The 15,084-nt window shown below is 38.7% G+C and overlaps 1 long non-coding RNA gene across 3 annotated transcripts in view; it reads left to right on the top strand.

Annotated features, from left to right (window-relative positions):
* LOC129019083 (uncharacterized) overlaps nt 1-14,749 on the top strand; it is a 32,528-nt gene extending 17,779 nt beyond the window's left edge. For all 3 annotated transcript variants that reach the window (XR_008495504.2, XR_008495505.1, XR_010124179.1), the window contains 3 exons: nt 934-1,050; nt 13,347-13,430; nt 14,097-14,749. This is a non-coding gene — a long non-coding RNA (uncharacterized LOC129019083). The remainder of the gene's footprint in view (nt 1-933; nt 1,051-13,346; nt 13,431-14,096) is intronic.
* The last annotated feature ends 335 nt before the right edge of the window (nt 14,750-15,084 follow it).

Raw genomic sequence — 15,084 nt, 5'->3', positions numbered from 1 at the left:
AAATCTCAGTGTAAAAATAATCTGGCTAGGAATTTTATGAATTCTTCAGTTTTCTCCAATTCCCATTTCCAGCAGTGGTGGATGAGAGAGACTAGAGCAACTCAATGCTTGTGATAAACTATTAATTTCAACAATTAAGCAAGAATGCTGTTGATATAGCTTGAACTTTGATTAATATTTGTTATTTTAGTGGGATTTAGTAGAGAATTTTTCTAGTACAGTAACTGCAATGCAGATATCCTTGGTTTGATTTAACACTTTGCCTTTGGGGATTGTTAACTCTGATGTTGTTCCTTAGTAACCAGCATAGGTCACCAGTAGCAGAATAGTTACCTGGACTAGAATCCCTAGAGGAAGAGGACAAGATAATCAAGAATGTCCCTGAGCCTTTGACTGTGTCTTCATTGGGAAGCAGTTTACTTTATATTCTCTTATCAATATTGAAGTAACCATAAGTGTAAATCTATCCCCAGCTCCCTATGAACGTGGAATGCTTTTTATTCTTCCCAGTGGATTATTTAGAAAAATACAGCCAGAGTTTCATTTCAGATAACTTCCCCAAAATAATAATTTAAAAAATGTGTGTCTTTTGAGGGTCTGCCATGGAATGAAACTTGTTAGAAGTGAATCTATTTATTTTATTTAATTTTGTTGGAAGCTCCGTAATCCCATTGTGAAAGCCCCTAACTCTTAGGAGGGCTGCTAAGCAAGAAGGAAGACTGTGGGTTTTTAATCTTATTTTTTTCCCCTCCCTTCCCTTCTGTTGGTGAATTCTATTTGTATTGCAGAGATTGAATTCTCAGTTCAAGTACGTTCTTGTTAATAAAAGAGACGTGGGTGAGTCCTCTAAATCCCTGCACATATTCTTCTCAGATGAAAAAAACAGTCTGCTTACTAAATATCCATTTTTCTTTCTTGTTGGCACTCTCTCAGGAAGAACCAGCTCAGGGCAGGGTGTGCTGGGGCAGCAAATGTCAGAGGATGCAGAAAGAGGTCAAGTGTATCACTCCTTGGAACCTATTGGTTAGTTTTAAGTTGACCAAAGCTACAGTAAGTAATTTCATCATTAATCTTAAAAGGAAAAGGGATGGTGACAAACAACCAGAGTTGGTTAAAAAAAAAAATACCAACACCTGTAAAATGTCTTCGTTTTTATGGTTGAAAGTGATGGTTTGGAGAAAGTATATGAACCTCCTTCAATTAGCAGAGCTATTCCGTTTTTATTCATATTTTCTAAAAAAGAAATTTCTGTTCTTAGACAACTCTAATCCTGTTATGAGGCTGGTAATGTGTATCATTTTTAACCCTTGACATCATTTTTCATTTGACAAACTGGACCTTCCTTATCAGTTGTTTTAAAATTTCTTCCTCTGTGCTGCTACTGACTTTTGGCACTTTCATTTAAGCATAGTTTAAAAAAAAAGTCAAAGAAAAGATCATTCTTTTCCCTACCTTGATATAAAGATGAACCAGTCAATCATTCATGGAGTACCCTGCTCACATCTCATACTACAATTTCAAATGTTGATAATTTACTTTTGATGCTAATTAATTACAAGTAATCATAAAAGCAAATTAAAAGCACTACACTTATTGCAGGTTTTCTTATGCTCCTGAAATAATGCATTTTTATGCATCTGTTTACTTGGTTTAAAAAAATGTAATAATCTATATTCATAGAAAAACAACTTTAGTGCTCTGCGTCAAAGCTGTAAACTGTTATTGGTTATTTGAGTTTTTTTCCTCCTAAGATATTCCATTAAAATGGAAGAACGAAAGTGAGCTACATCAAGTGAAAGAGATTAATGCATTTCAGGGCTAACCTAAAAGCAGGAATTTAGGATTTCTTTTTCATTCCTGTTTGCTTGTTTGTCTTTTTAAGAGGCAAATAAACAAACAAGCAAACAGGAAAGAAATATTTTGCTCTTGAAAATTGGTTGCAGGGTGGAGGACCAGCTTTGGCTTGCAAGCCTAGAAGAGGTATAAACCCCAAGAGACACTTCTAAATTTTCCATGCCAGGGGAAGGGAAGGGGGGATTACTTTTTGGGTTCTGTTCTCTCCAACAAAGAGGTCTTTTCACCCCATTTTAGAAATGTGGTGAATGGAACCACAGCGTTATCTTCCACAGAATCATGATTCATACTCTAATTTCTCATCAACTCCTCCTCCCACCTCCTTAAAATCTCAGCTGGGAGGCAGCAGAGAGTAGTGGTGAAATAATGGGCAGGAGTCAGGACACCTGTGATTCTGAGGTGGGCTTCTGACTATACCACGTTCTACCCAAGGAGAATCACTGGCCTCCTTGGACCTCAGTTTCCTCATCTGCAATGTGCAATGTATGTCTTCAGTCTGTCCTATATCAAAGGAGCTGCTCCACGTGAAGATGGGATGATGCAACTGTGCAAGTTGTAACAAAAAGAGAAAAGCAACAAGAAGCAAAAAGCAAAGCCTCTTTATTGAGAGCGTGCTACAGCAAGGGGGTCATCCACCAGCACCTGAATTTTGGCAGAGACTCAAAGGCAGGCAGGAACGGGAAAGCTTTAGAGTGGAAAAGAGGGAAAGCTTCAGGTATGCCACAATTAGAGCCTGTTGAAATGGAAAAGTTGGAAGCAGCCTAACTAGAAGTGGGGTGTGCTATGTGATTAATTAGAGGTGCGTATTTGGCTTCCTCTTATTGGTCCTAAGTTGGAAACAGGGACAAAAAATAGGAAAGCTGCCAGTTATTAAACAAATTCTGGCCACTTGGAGCTGATTGCTACAGAGGTTATTGTATAGCTTCCTAGATTGTCACTAGAGACAGCAGTCTGGCTTCCTGCAAGTCTGACTTCTAGCAGGCTGGCTTTCTAGGTTGTTTATAGTAGATAAAAAGTTGGTTTCCTGGAGAGCTTGCTCCAGATTGTGGATCAAAGTTCTAATTTTATATATGGTCTAGCCATTGGTCACTTACGTATTTAGTTTCCCACAACTGAGGTTACGCTTGAAGATGGTATTCAGCAAAGCTGGGACTTGTACAGGAGTAGAGTTAAACTTCTTCTAACTATATTAAGGTAAACTAACTCCAAAAATTGCCCTAGGGTAAACCCAGAATGAAATATAATTTTTGTGCACACACATTTCCCATCCCCCACCCCAAATGAGATTCTATCTCCAGGCATAAGTTATGTGTTAAGTCTGGGTGTAAATCTTATTTGAACCTGAAGAGGTCTCTGAAACCTGGTCACTCAATTTGTAAATCCTGGGGCCACCTTGAAGCTGTTAGAAGTCAGCCCAATTTGAGGGCTAGGCTTTAATTTATATGATCAGTTTTTTTAGCAGTTGTTAGTTACACACTACTGTTCAGAAAATTATTGCCTTGTAGAATTTTAATTGATTTTCACAAAAATCAATTTTTGTGAAATAATTTTAATTGATTTAACAATTAATTTTAATTGATAATAATTTTAATTGATTTTCACAAAAATGCGTTTGGTTTATCTACATAAATAATTTGCATTTATGAATATTTGGTTTGCCCTTTTTTAGTCCCTGAAAATCCTAAGGAACAACATATCAAAGCATATGTTGCTAGCCCTATTTCTAGACCTTTGGAAATACCAGGGAAGTCATAAGCACGGAGGGGCAATATGGTAGAGTGCCTTGCAGGCAGGCACATCTGGTAGGACCTGGCTGCAGCACGTGTGACTTTAGGTAACTGAAACTCCATGGACCTTGGTTTCTTCATATGGAAACAGGGGGATTAAAAAACCTACTATGATTCCTAGGAAGTTTAAATTAGGTAAAGTTAAAAGTGCAAGCAGAATGTCTGGCACCAAGTTGGCACATAATAAATGTTCCTTCCCTTTTCTTCCGCCCCCTGACTTTTAGAAAATGTAGCTAAAAGAAGGAAGTAATCTCTGTTCCTAAGATCATCTTTGACTCACTCCCCAATATTTTTTAAAAATCCATCCACAAATGGATTTTTTAACCTTTCTCTTCCCTGTTCCTCTTTGCTGTACTTTCCAAAGGGAAGAAGCAAGTCGAGGCAGGCTCATCAGGCCCCTCCAGTCATAGAGTCTCCTCTAGTGCTTATCCTGGAGCACCTACCAGACCCTACTCTCTTTTCTTTGTGCCATCTTTATCCTCTCATACTCACCCTATTCGGCTGTGCACTGATCCCACCGGACGAGCAGAAATTGGGAGGATGTGGTTTCACCTCTGCTTAAGATCTGTGTTGCTGGCCTGGAGGCATTCTTTTGAGCAAGGAAGCATCACTTTGATAACAGAATGGCTTCAAGCTGGATTTGGTTTCCTGGTTTGACATTCTGGGGTTCCTGCTGCCTCCATATTTAGGGTAGAAGATGTGCTGAAAGACTGTGCAGCCACCATAACAATCAAGCCATGTCTCATTTCAAGTCAGGGCTGGAGGAGCACAGAGCAGGGAGAATGCACTGGGTTCCTCTTTCAGACAACGTTTCACACATTTTAAATTTAACAATACCTTAAAGGCAATCTATGCAGTGCCTTACTCTCATAATCATCAAACATGTTTGTAAGGGAGGTTTAATCAACATAGCTCTCCTTCATTGGCTGTTAACCCATTAAAGTGTTATTTTAAGAATTAGCTGCCATCAATTTTGAAAAATCACAGAGTTACTAAATATCCCAGTGTCTAGAAAATGGATCTATGCCTAATGACTGGCAAGGAAACCCCTTAGCCCCAGAGTAGAGAAAATACTAGACTACCTCATTTAATACCACTTTCTGTAACCCCCAAGCCCCCATCTCTGACTACCCCACCAGCCTACACGTTCAACCACATTTAACTAGGCAGAATAATTTCCTGGCTTGGAATCATTCTTGCATAGGCCTGACCAATGAAAGGAAAATTCTCAGTAATTTTCTGAATTACTGTAAGCAGCCAGCAAGAGGCAGGATAATCACAATTAATATTTGAAGATATATGCAATGTTTTTCCATTTATAGTACTTTTTCTTAAATAACATCCCAACTGACACTTAAAAACAGGTTTGTGGTGACTTTTAAATTATTATTCTAATTTTACGATGAGGAAGTTGGGGCTTAGAGAGGAGACTCAATCTTTTCAGGAAGAAGTTGCCAGAACTTGAATACAATCCCCTCTGACTCTCAATCCTGCACTAGATAATTTGACACTATAGTCTTTAGTCTTCACAGGGTGCCCTAGCTAGGATGTGTGGGACAAATATTGAGGGTTTTGCTTAAATGGAGTGGAGGGAGCAACCCCAATATGCTCTCTGGGCTAACCAGACTCTGGAATGAGCACCACACAAAATTGTAACATTTATATTTGAACTATATCTTCCTTCTCTTTTCTGTGCTAATTTACCTCCTACTTGCTCTTTTCTCTCCTTCTTTACCCCCATTGTAGTGCCCAGATAAGTCATTAAAGAGTATAAGTGGAAAAAGAAGAGCAGATAGGTTTATCCTCAGTCCCCAAATCCCATCACTTCTATAACCCTCCAGGGCATTTTTATGATTTCTGCATTTCACTGCCTGGTATTTCTGCCCAGAGCACAAAGAGTACAAACCCTATAAAGTGCTGAATATATACACAACCCGAGCAACTTCATGAAGACTATCAGAGCAGAACAAAAGCACAGTGTTTTAGGAGGCATGGCCTTGGAGAATCACCATCTTCAGAAGCATTTACCAGACAGGTGAATGCTAGTACTTGTTGATGGCTGTTTATTTGCTCCAAAACAGCAGCAGAGCCTTCATACCAGGCCCGCAAAAGAAACATAATCTAGAGAATTTTCACTCCAAGTGAAGAGCAGGTTGTAGAGATGACAATAGTAAACAAGTCAACTGAGTAGGCTTGAGCCGAGAAGATAAAATGCACACTCCAACTATTCTCTTACTAGAGCACCACCTAACCCAAGTATTCTCCTGGAATTGGGTAGCCTCATTTGGCGTGCTTTTGACATAATCTGCAACTCAAAGAATAAAACAGTTGGAGAAAAGGAAAAGAAAGGATGTACCCAGGACAAGATGCTTTCTTCACAGTTATGTTAAAGGCCAGTCTCAATAGAAGGAAAACCACAAACCTAAGAAGCAAACAAAAAGCAGAACAGAAATTGGAAACCTTCAACAGGAGAGGCTACTATTCAAAATTAGGATAATGGTGACATTTGCTTCTTCTAAACTTGGAACTCAGACAAATAAAAAAGGCTGATGAAAGCGACTGATAAAAATGAAGCTGGAGTGCTGAATGCAGGATTTTGGTTTCCTCTTTGTTTTGGGCAGGGTGTGAACAAACTTTCCACTACAAAGAAATTTAGGACAGAATTGGACAAAGGGCTGGGAGCTAGGCAGGAATAAATACAGAAGAGATTAGAGTTGAGGGCTTCTCTTTGGCGTAAGCAGGGGAAGCCATGTAATAGAAAGGTCTAGAAAGGAGGCAATCAGATCCCAACAGTGGAAATGGTCTCATTAGAGCTTATATCTCTGGATTGGTGGTGTAGTGATGGTGGTTTAACTATAGCCAGCTTTGAAAGGCAATGACCCAGGACTTTTTGGAAAGTGCCATCTGATGTCTGATTTCCTGATCTTACAGTACATCCTAATATAACCCTTATCCTAGGTCTAAGGTATAAAACAACAAAAAAGTCATTTGGCCCATCCATTCATCCATTTTTTCACTTCTCGAGAAGCATTTATTAAGTATTTCATGCCGGATATCGTGCTAGATGCTGGGAACATGGACACAAGGAACAAGTGCTCTCTGCCCATTGAGAAACAGACAGCCATGTATTCAGACAATTATAAAATACTATGATTAATGATAGAAGAAATAGCTAGGCACAATGAGAATAGATAGTAGAGGCATGAGAAAGCCTAGGGAATCTAGAATAGGGTATGATTCTTTTTCCCAAAATAAAAAAATATAAGGGGACACATTTCAGGGACATTTAGTACATATTTGATGCAATAAGCTCTTTTTAAAATTAATTTTTTATTGATATATGATAGAGTTACAACAAACTTTATAAATCTTGTGTTCTGCTAAGCTTTTACACGCATACATGTGAGTCATCACCACTTATAACAAGATACAGAATATTCTCACACCCCAGAAGACACCCTCGTGCTCTTAGTCAATACCCTCTCCCCAGAGGTAACCACTGTTCTGACTTCTGTCACCTTGGGTTAGTTTTGACTGACTTCAACTTCCCAGAAATGAAACTGTACCGTATGTATTCTTCGTGGCTGTCTTTCTCCACTCATCATTAACTCGATGAGATTCATCCAGATTATGTAAATGTCTTTATACTAAAACGAGGTGGCAGTGGAAGTCGTTCCTGGATTTTAGGATTTTTCTTGAGGGGAGTTAATTGGCTGGGAAAGGGGAAACAGATGGTGGAGTGGAACAACATAAAAGTTTAGATTCAATGAGGGAGGGTTTCAGTTTTGCAGAGGCCACTTGCTAAGTGTGTATCTTGAGAATATCAGTCTCTGAACTTCAGTTTTCTTCTCAGCAAAACGAAGATAACACCACCACCTACCTCACAGAGCTGTTAATATAATGTATGTAAAAAAGATCAGTTCTAAACTGTAAAGTGAGATACAAATAGATTTTTAACTGTTTTCATTAGTTTATTGTTTCTGCACAAATAGATATGTGAGTGTGTATTTATGAATGGCTAAAGATATGTAAAAGACAATTTTTCTATTATGCCTTAGCATACTCTTAGCAATCAATTGGATTTTATTACTCAAATGCAATTTAATTAACATTCAACAACTGCCTCGTTAAATTTAAAAATTTATTCTAGTTGCATGTAATCTGAAACTAAAACATGAGTTGGTATTCTAAGTCTTGGGATCTGGTTGCCAAATCAAACAATACTTTGAATTTACCAGACATGCTAACACCTGTAATAATGCGCATTAAAAAGTGCCCTACCTTGAGCCTCCATTTCCTTCTGTTACAAGTCTTGCATTGTAAAACAGCAAAGGCAAACATTCCACAGAAGGAAGGAAAGGTTTTAGATTTCTTCTCAGTTTTTTTCCTTTTGATTTGCAGTTTGTGACCACAAAGGGAAAACGCAGAGATGAATGTCTCTTGAAATAAGAAGTGATAGGAGATGGCTAGGGTTGAAAAGTTTCCATTTAAGTTAGGGGAAAGTGAAACTTTGAAAGTGACTTTTTAATTTCTTGAATTAATTGGTAAATATCTTACTTGCTCTTCCACAAGATTATACATTCAAAATTAGAAAATAGATTCATTCAAATTCTCTACCAACTGTTGTACATTCTCTTGCTGATGGGAAACGGAGAATTCATTTTCTCAATGGCTACATTGCCAGCCATCATCTGGAGGGCTCTGTCTATAAACATGAAACCAGAAACGTTGGTGGGAGGAGACATTAGCCAATCCCCTACCAGGCTGTAAGTAATACTACATCCTCCACCTGGCACCATTAATAATCCTATTCAATGAACCCTTTATTATTAATATTACTGGCATAAAAAATGACCCCACACTTACAGGTGTAACTTAATGAGGCACATGTTGTAGCCAGATGTCTTACAAGGCCAACTGCACCACCACAGTACACATCTTTGTGCACGTTTCATAAAAGGAAACCATCTGAAAGCATTCATTTCAAGAGCATATTCATCATGTAGCATGGTCAGTTGAGGAGTGACGCTCTTTTATTTAAGTTTAAACAGATGGATCAAACCTGGGAGCTATATTCAGCATACCTTTTTAAAAAATAATTATCTGATTTAAACTGCCAAATGTATTTTCTTCTTTTCACCCTCTTCATGATAATATTGAGGAGTTGGCAGCATGGGCACAGCCCAGAGTTAGGGGATGTCTACCATTCAACCGGCTCCCACCTGCTGCCTTTAGAGACTGGGCTCTGCGACAGAATTTCTTTTCATTCTCTGCATTTGCTAAATTCTAGAACAGATTTTTGTCAAAACTCAAGTGGCCATTTAGAAGTTGATTTAAATAATAAGAATGGCAGCTAATTGTGACAATGTAGATGTCTTGTGCAAACTTTCTGGTCTGGGTCTTCCAGAGGAATTAAAGTGTCCTGTGGTCATAGATGTTGTCTGTTCATATGACACCTTACTCCACAGGAGATACACCTGCTTTTCACTGCCAGCTAATAGCATGGATGCCCTTGTGCCAACTAGCATTTGCAGGAATCACATCTAGAGTACAGATTTGTTGCCTCTCTAGTTCTCATTAGCTCTTCTGCAGAGGGTTCAAGGTTGGTGTCCGTGGTGGCTTAGATGGAACCACTGGGCTAACATATATAGAATGTAAACTAGTCCTTGAAAAAAGCATCATGCAGAGATAAGAGAAGAGTGCAAGAAAAAATATAGAAGAGGAAACAATCACTCAAGGCCAGATATGTGGGTGTCCTCCAGAGGATAAAAGAAGGGGGCTCTAGGCAGGCTTTTAATTCTGCATGCCTTCAAATTGATAGTCTCTAAATATGTTCAGAAAAGAACAAGAGTAGGTTGTTATATGAAGGGAAGGGCAGAGAAAAGGCAGTGGGTGGCAGCACTCAAAGATCTTCCTTCCCAAATAAATTCAGCTTTGGCCCCAAGCTCCATGAGAACCCTGATTTTAAGATGACCCAGTCTCGTTTGAAGGTTATTTAAAGACCATCTGTTGACCTCAAGCATGTCTCATAGGGGAACGCATCTGCCTTCCAAGCAGCTCGCCAAAGAATCCCTTCCCTCCGCATGTCAGAGTCTCCCTGAGAAGAGTATTAGAAATGCAATTTGCTCCATCTTGCGACATTTCTGGTGTCATTGGAATACCCCTGGGGATTTTCCAGTGTCAGTAAGATATTCCTAAGAGCACTTGAATGCATTTGTGCATTAGTGTACCATGTACCCGTTTGAGTGGTCCACTCCTCAGTCCAACTCTGATCTTGGTGTGCAGGGCAGCAGTAAAGAGGTGAGCAGATCTAATTTTCTCATTCAACTACTTCCTAGGAGTTGAATTTCCCCTCCCACATCCCTGCTGCTCCTCTCTCCTGGTATGCATCCAGGGAAGGGCCACTTTGATTCCTCTTTCTCTTTCTTTTCATCTCTGTTAGAATGTTTATCAGAAAGTTTCTTTCTCTGTGTCTCCCCCTACACACACACACACTCCTCTCTACCTGTGCTCATTCTTCTCCCTCTGCAGGCAAACTTTCTCCTCTTCCAGTGTTCACCTGGCAGAAAACATGGCTGCTTAAGTTGCCAAAGTTTACATATTACATCCTCACTGTTCTCTCTCTGAAGAGAGAACGGTTTTTCTTTCATGGTCTTCTCTTCCAAAGATCTCCAGGAAGGACTCTGGTGGACTCCCTTCTCCCAACCAATCCCTCTCCCTCTGAGAAAAAGTGGTTTGGATTGTAGTGTAAAAATCAGCTGGTAGTTGTAGCCAAACTTTAAGTAGCAGAACCTTGGGGAATCACCAGGCAATCATGAAGAAACAGGAGGTTAAAACTACATTGTGGAGGCTCTGGGCACAGCCAGAATATCTGACCATCCTGTTTTCAACAAAATGTTGTTTCCAGAAGAATAATCTTCATGATTAATAAGTCAGGGGTGTGGAATAGATTGACTGGAGCCGAGGGAGAGTGGAGCCAGAGGCACAAGTTTAAAGGACATTACTTATCTACGAGGATATCCACTACAGAATTATTTATAATAAGGGAAAGATTAGCAAATATAAAAATGTCTAACAATCAGTGATGAGCTAAATAAATAATAATAATAAATTAAGACAAAGAACCATATGATGAAACACTGTGTACTCAACAAAAATTCTGTTATGGAATATTATTTAGGAAACATATTTCAAAGCTCATGATTTTATATTTAATCTCTTGGGAGACATAGATATCACATAGCACAAGTTGAAATCATTGAGTCTAGAAACAGTTGAATTTCAAAGCTGACTTTGCCAAACCGAAAACAACTTTTCTCATAAATACTATCTAAGCCTGATTAGATAAAACTGTTAAATCTCTTACTTGCTATTTTTCCGGTAGAAATGTATGCAGTCACTATATGATTTTCCAAGAATTTGGTCAAAATAATTGTTATTAACCTCTTTCACAAAATACATTTTTAATCATTCCAGCTGATCCATCAAATCATTTGGCACTGACCACTTTCAATTTAAAATACAACTTTTGCTTCCTTTGGAACAAAGTTTGGGAAAACATACTGTTGATGAGATAGATAAAAATCACATGATCTCTGGCTAGGTTGTACCTTATCAGTGGAAAAATATAGCATTTCAGATTCTATCGCTATCAATTTGAGCATTCTTTTATAAGTACTAAGCTGTTTCATGGACTATTAGCTGTGTGAAGGAAGTCATGCTTTAAATCATTTTTTAAAGCTAGTCTTTTTTTTTTTCTTTTTGAAGCACATTAAATGAGTAAATAAAGTTCAAAGAAGGCTGCAGTGGACAATGAAACAGTGAGCTCTTTGCTGATAGAGCCTTGAGAATGCCCCAGCCTGGAACCTCTGCACATCCTTATATCCTCAGTGCAATTATGCACTTAGCAAAAGCGGTGTCTTTTGTGAGATATCTTCCATCAGGGTTCATGGAACTGGCTTACAAAGAGGCATCGCTTTAATTGTGGTACAGGAAAGAATAGATCTATGATCTCGAAAGGACAGAATACTTGTAAAATTTATGTAGCTCTTTAATACAAGGCGCTTTGGTTTAAAGAGTGGGGGATTTACATGTGTTAAGTGCTCCTACAAATCTACTTTACCCTTTCTTGGAAAAGGGCAGCACAATAATAAGAGTTAAATTTATGTGTAAGATGTCTGTATGGTAGAGCTGCTCAAATCAGTAAATATTACACAGTTGACTAACTGCCTCTGCTTTTAATCTTTAAATATCTACAACGAGATGCTGTCTGCTGAGTGAGGGACACTTAGCCTACACTCTTTAAACCTTTGTGGTCTGGTTCTATATTATGAACAGAAGATTATAAAATTTAAACTCCAAATGGGCTGCCTGCCGACTGTTGTTTCCAGAGCCTTCCCACCCTGCATGTAGATGTCAGAATTTTCTTTCTTAAATAACATTTTCAAAAAGAGTGCTTTTCTATTGAATTTTATATCCTATTTTCATCTCTCTGTCCTTACAAGCCTCCAACGACTTAATCTCTTTTATTTTCCCATTAGAAAAAAAACTCATTTCTCATTTTTCTTTAGCATAAAACTTACAAGCAAAATTTTTAAGTATTAACTAGCTCGCTTGTTCATTTTACACACACGCACACACACACACACACTGTATATGATCAGCATTGTTTTTAAAAGAAAGCAATATGTATATATACATTCCTGTCTTTAGAACAGCACCCCTACCAACTCCTTGCCACTGCTGAAGGTCTGGGCCTCTCCTGCCTTGTCTTGCCATGAGATTTTACTCCTCTTTGGCCACAGTTGATGGGGGACCAGGGCTGCAAACCTGACCCATGACCTGGGCCATTCAGATTCTTTCTCTTAAGAATATGAACTATGAGACAAGAGACTAGAGGTCATGGTGCTCCCTGGCCCATGAAAACTTGGTGCAGAGAGAGACTGTCTGCTGAGAAAAGCAAGAGAATGGAGCAGATGGTAGATCATGTGGCCCCAGAGAGAAAAAAGAGACTGAGAAAGTAGCTGCTTAGCTTCTGATGATTTTCCCGGCCCCAGTTCAGTCTTCAGAGGACTGGCTGTACTTCCTGCACTGAGGTTCTTTGTGATATCCCTGTATCGTTATAACAAATCCCTCTGGTCTTAAATTAAGTAGAGTAGATTTCTGTTTCTTGAACTCAAACAAATACTAAGAAAATGTACACATAATTATATGGAGCATGCAACTATATTTGTCCTATATTTATGCACATGTAGATATCACTCATATTCATAGATGATTGACGCTATATGCAAGAAGATAAGTTTAAAACAGTGGCAAATACAAAGAGTTGATTCCTACATTCATATGACTCTCAATTAACAAAACAGGCAGTAAAGGATGAGTGCTCAGTGAAAGGAAACCACTGCATAGAGTCCAAAGACTTTGGAAGAGGAAGCTTACATATCCCATAGACTGGGTTGGTCAACTGAGGGAAAGACTTAGGAGAAGGAGAATAAAAACTGTGTCTTACATCCCAAAAATCAAACAAGTAGGGTTTAGGCAGGCATCAAGAATAAGAAAGAGAAAGAAGTAAACAAAAAGAAGTAAATGAGAAGGCTATGGGGTGTTTTTGGGGGAGTTGGCAAGTGATTTAAAAACCTTGTTATGTAGAAGATTCTGATTGCAAACTGCTATGCACATGTTTTTAACATTCTTTCTTTGCAGAGAGGCCCAATATCCCTGAGTTGGAAGCTCTTTGTGGGCTAACATCTTAATTTTCTAATGCAGAATTTCAAACTGATTGGATTGGTAAGGCTTATTTACTAAGCTGATTGACTTTTTTAATAGATACTAATATTTTGGTAATTTGTAGAAATAATAAAATCTGCACAATAACAGCTTTTATTTTCTAATTTTGAAAACCATGTGTATGTATAAATGATCAGCCATTATCTCCAAGTATGGTAGAATAGTATCTTTGTTTATTTTCCCTAGAAGCAGATGCAAATTCCTTATTGTCTTCACTGGAACTTAAATTTCACATGCACTCACAGGCACACACACACAAACTCATTATAGAATGTTAATGTAATAGTGGCCTCATTTGAGATAGGAGAAAACAAAAGACTGGTGGCCAATGAGGCTGGAGGTCAAAGTGGTTGAGATTTCCAACAGAGTTTGCAGGTAAAGGACCTGGGCTCTGCAGTCAGAGGACCTCTCCTTCTTCTAATCACTTGGCTATGGGCAGGTGACCTCAATGGCTTCAGCTATAAATGGAGTTACTAAGAGAACCTACCTCATGGTGCTCTTGTGAGGATTAAGTGAGAACATGCATATGAGGCATTTGGCATGGTGCCTGATTCACAGCATGCATTCAGAGCAGGTTGCCATTCATTTTAGTCTGCTTTGTGCATCTGTAGCAGAATACCATGGCCTGGGTAATTTATAATTAATGGATGTTTATTTGGCTCACAGCTCTGGAGTCTGGGAAGTTCAAGAGCATGGCACCAGCATCTGGCAAGGGCTTTCATGCTGCATCATCTCGTGGAGGAAAATAAAGGGCAAGAGAGTGTGAGAGAGCAAGAGAGCAAGAAAAGGAAAGGGGGTCAAGCTCACCCTTTTATCGCAAAAACACTCTATCGATAACAGCATTGATCCATTCATGAGGGAAGACCCCTCATGACCTAGTCACCTCTTAAAGGTCCAACCTTTCAACACTGGTTGCAGTGGGGATTAAGTTTCAACACATGCTTTTTCGGGTGGCATAATTAAACCATAACACACTTGTTATTAGGTCAGGAGATTTCCCAAGGTCAGAACAGTGACAGAGCTAAGCCCTGAACTTTTGTGACCTTCAAACCAGGATTGTTTCCACAATTTGTCATACAAGGATATTTAGAACCTACTTTAGAAGTGGAGGAAATAATAAAATAATTTGAAGATGGAGTACCCAAAAGCTGTGCCAGACAAGTCCATTGAAACAGTCCTTCACCTAAATTTGAATTTAAAAAATTGTTTTTGCATTGTGTGATTTGGTAATATGGGGAGTATTGGTGTGTTTAAAATTTTTTTCCATTTATCAATTCTTATATAGTCTCAGTTGAAATTAAAGACATGATAATTTAATCATAATGAAAAGAAGGCTTGAATCCATGTATCTCCAAAAGCCAGGTATGGTAGAAAAACAAACAAACAAAGCACCAAAGCTCAAGCACAGGGAATGGAGAAGGGAAGAGGCTGGATCAAAGCTGACAAAGTGGAAATCCTCAAGGGCAGAAGCCAGTTCATCTGCAGATACCATCACTTCCTATTTGAATCATTTTCTTATACTGTGGTCAAACTTGCAGAATAAACCCTCATGTTTCATTCTGGTTCATGCTAGAGTCGGAAGAGAGGCATCTAGGACATATCATCTATGTGCATTTGAATCTGATGATTTGTCTTTACCATTCACACAAGAGAA

The sequence above is a fragment of the Pongo pygmaeus genome, chromosome 17, assembly GCF_028885625.2.
Source record: "Pongo pygmaeus isolate AG05252 chromosome 17, NHGRI_mPonPyg2-v2.0_pri, whole genome shotgun sequence".
NCBI lineage: Eukaryota > Metazoa > Chordata > Mammalia > Primates > Hominidae > Pongo > Pongo pygmaeus.
The sequence above is the reverse complement of the archived record's forward strand: the minus strand, read 5'-3'. Positions and strand labels throughout refer to the sequence as shown.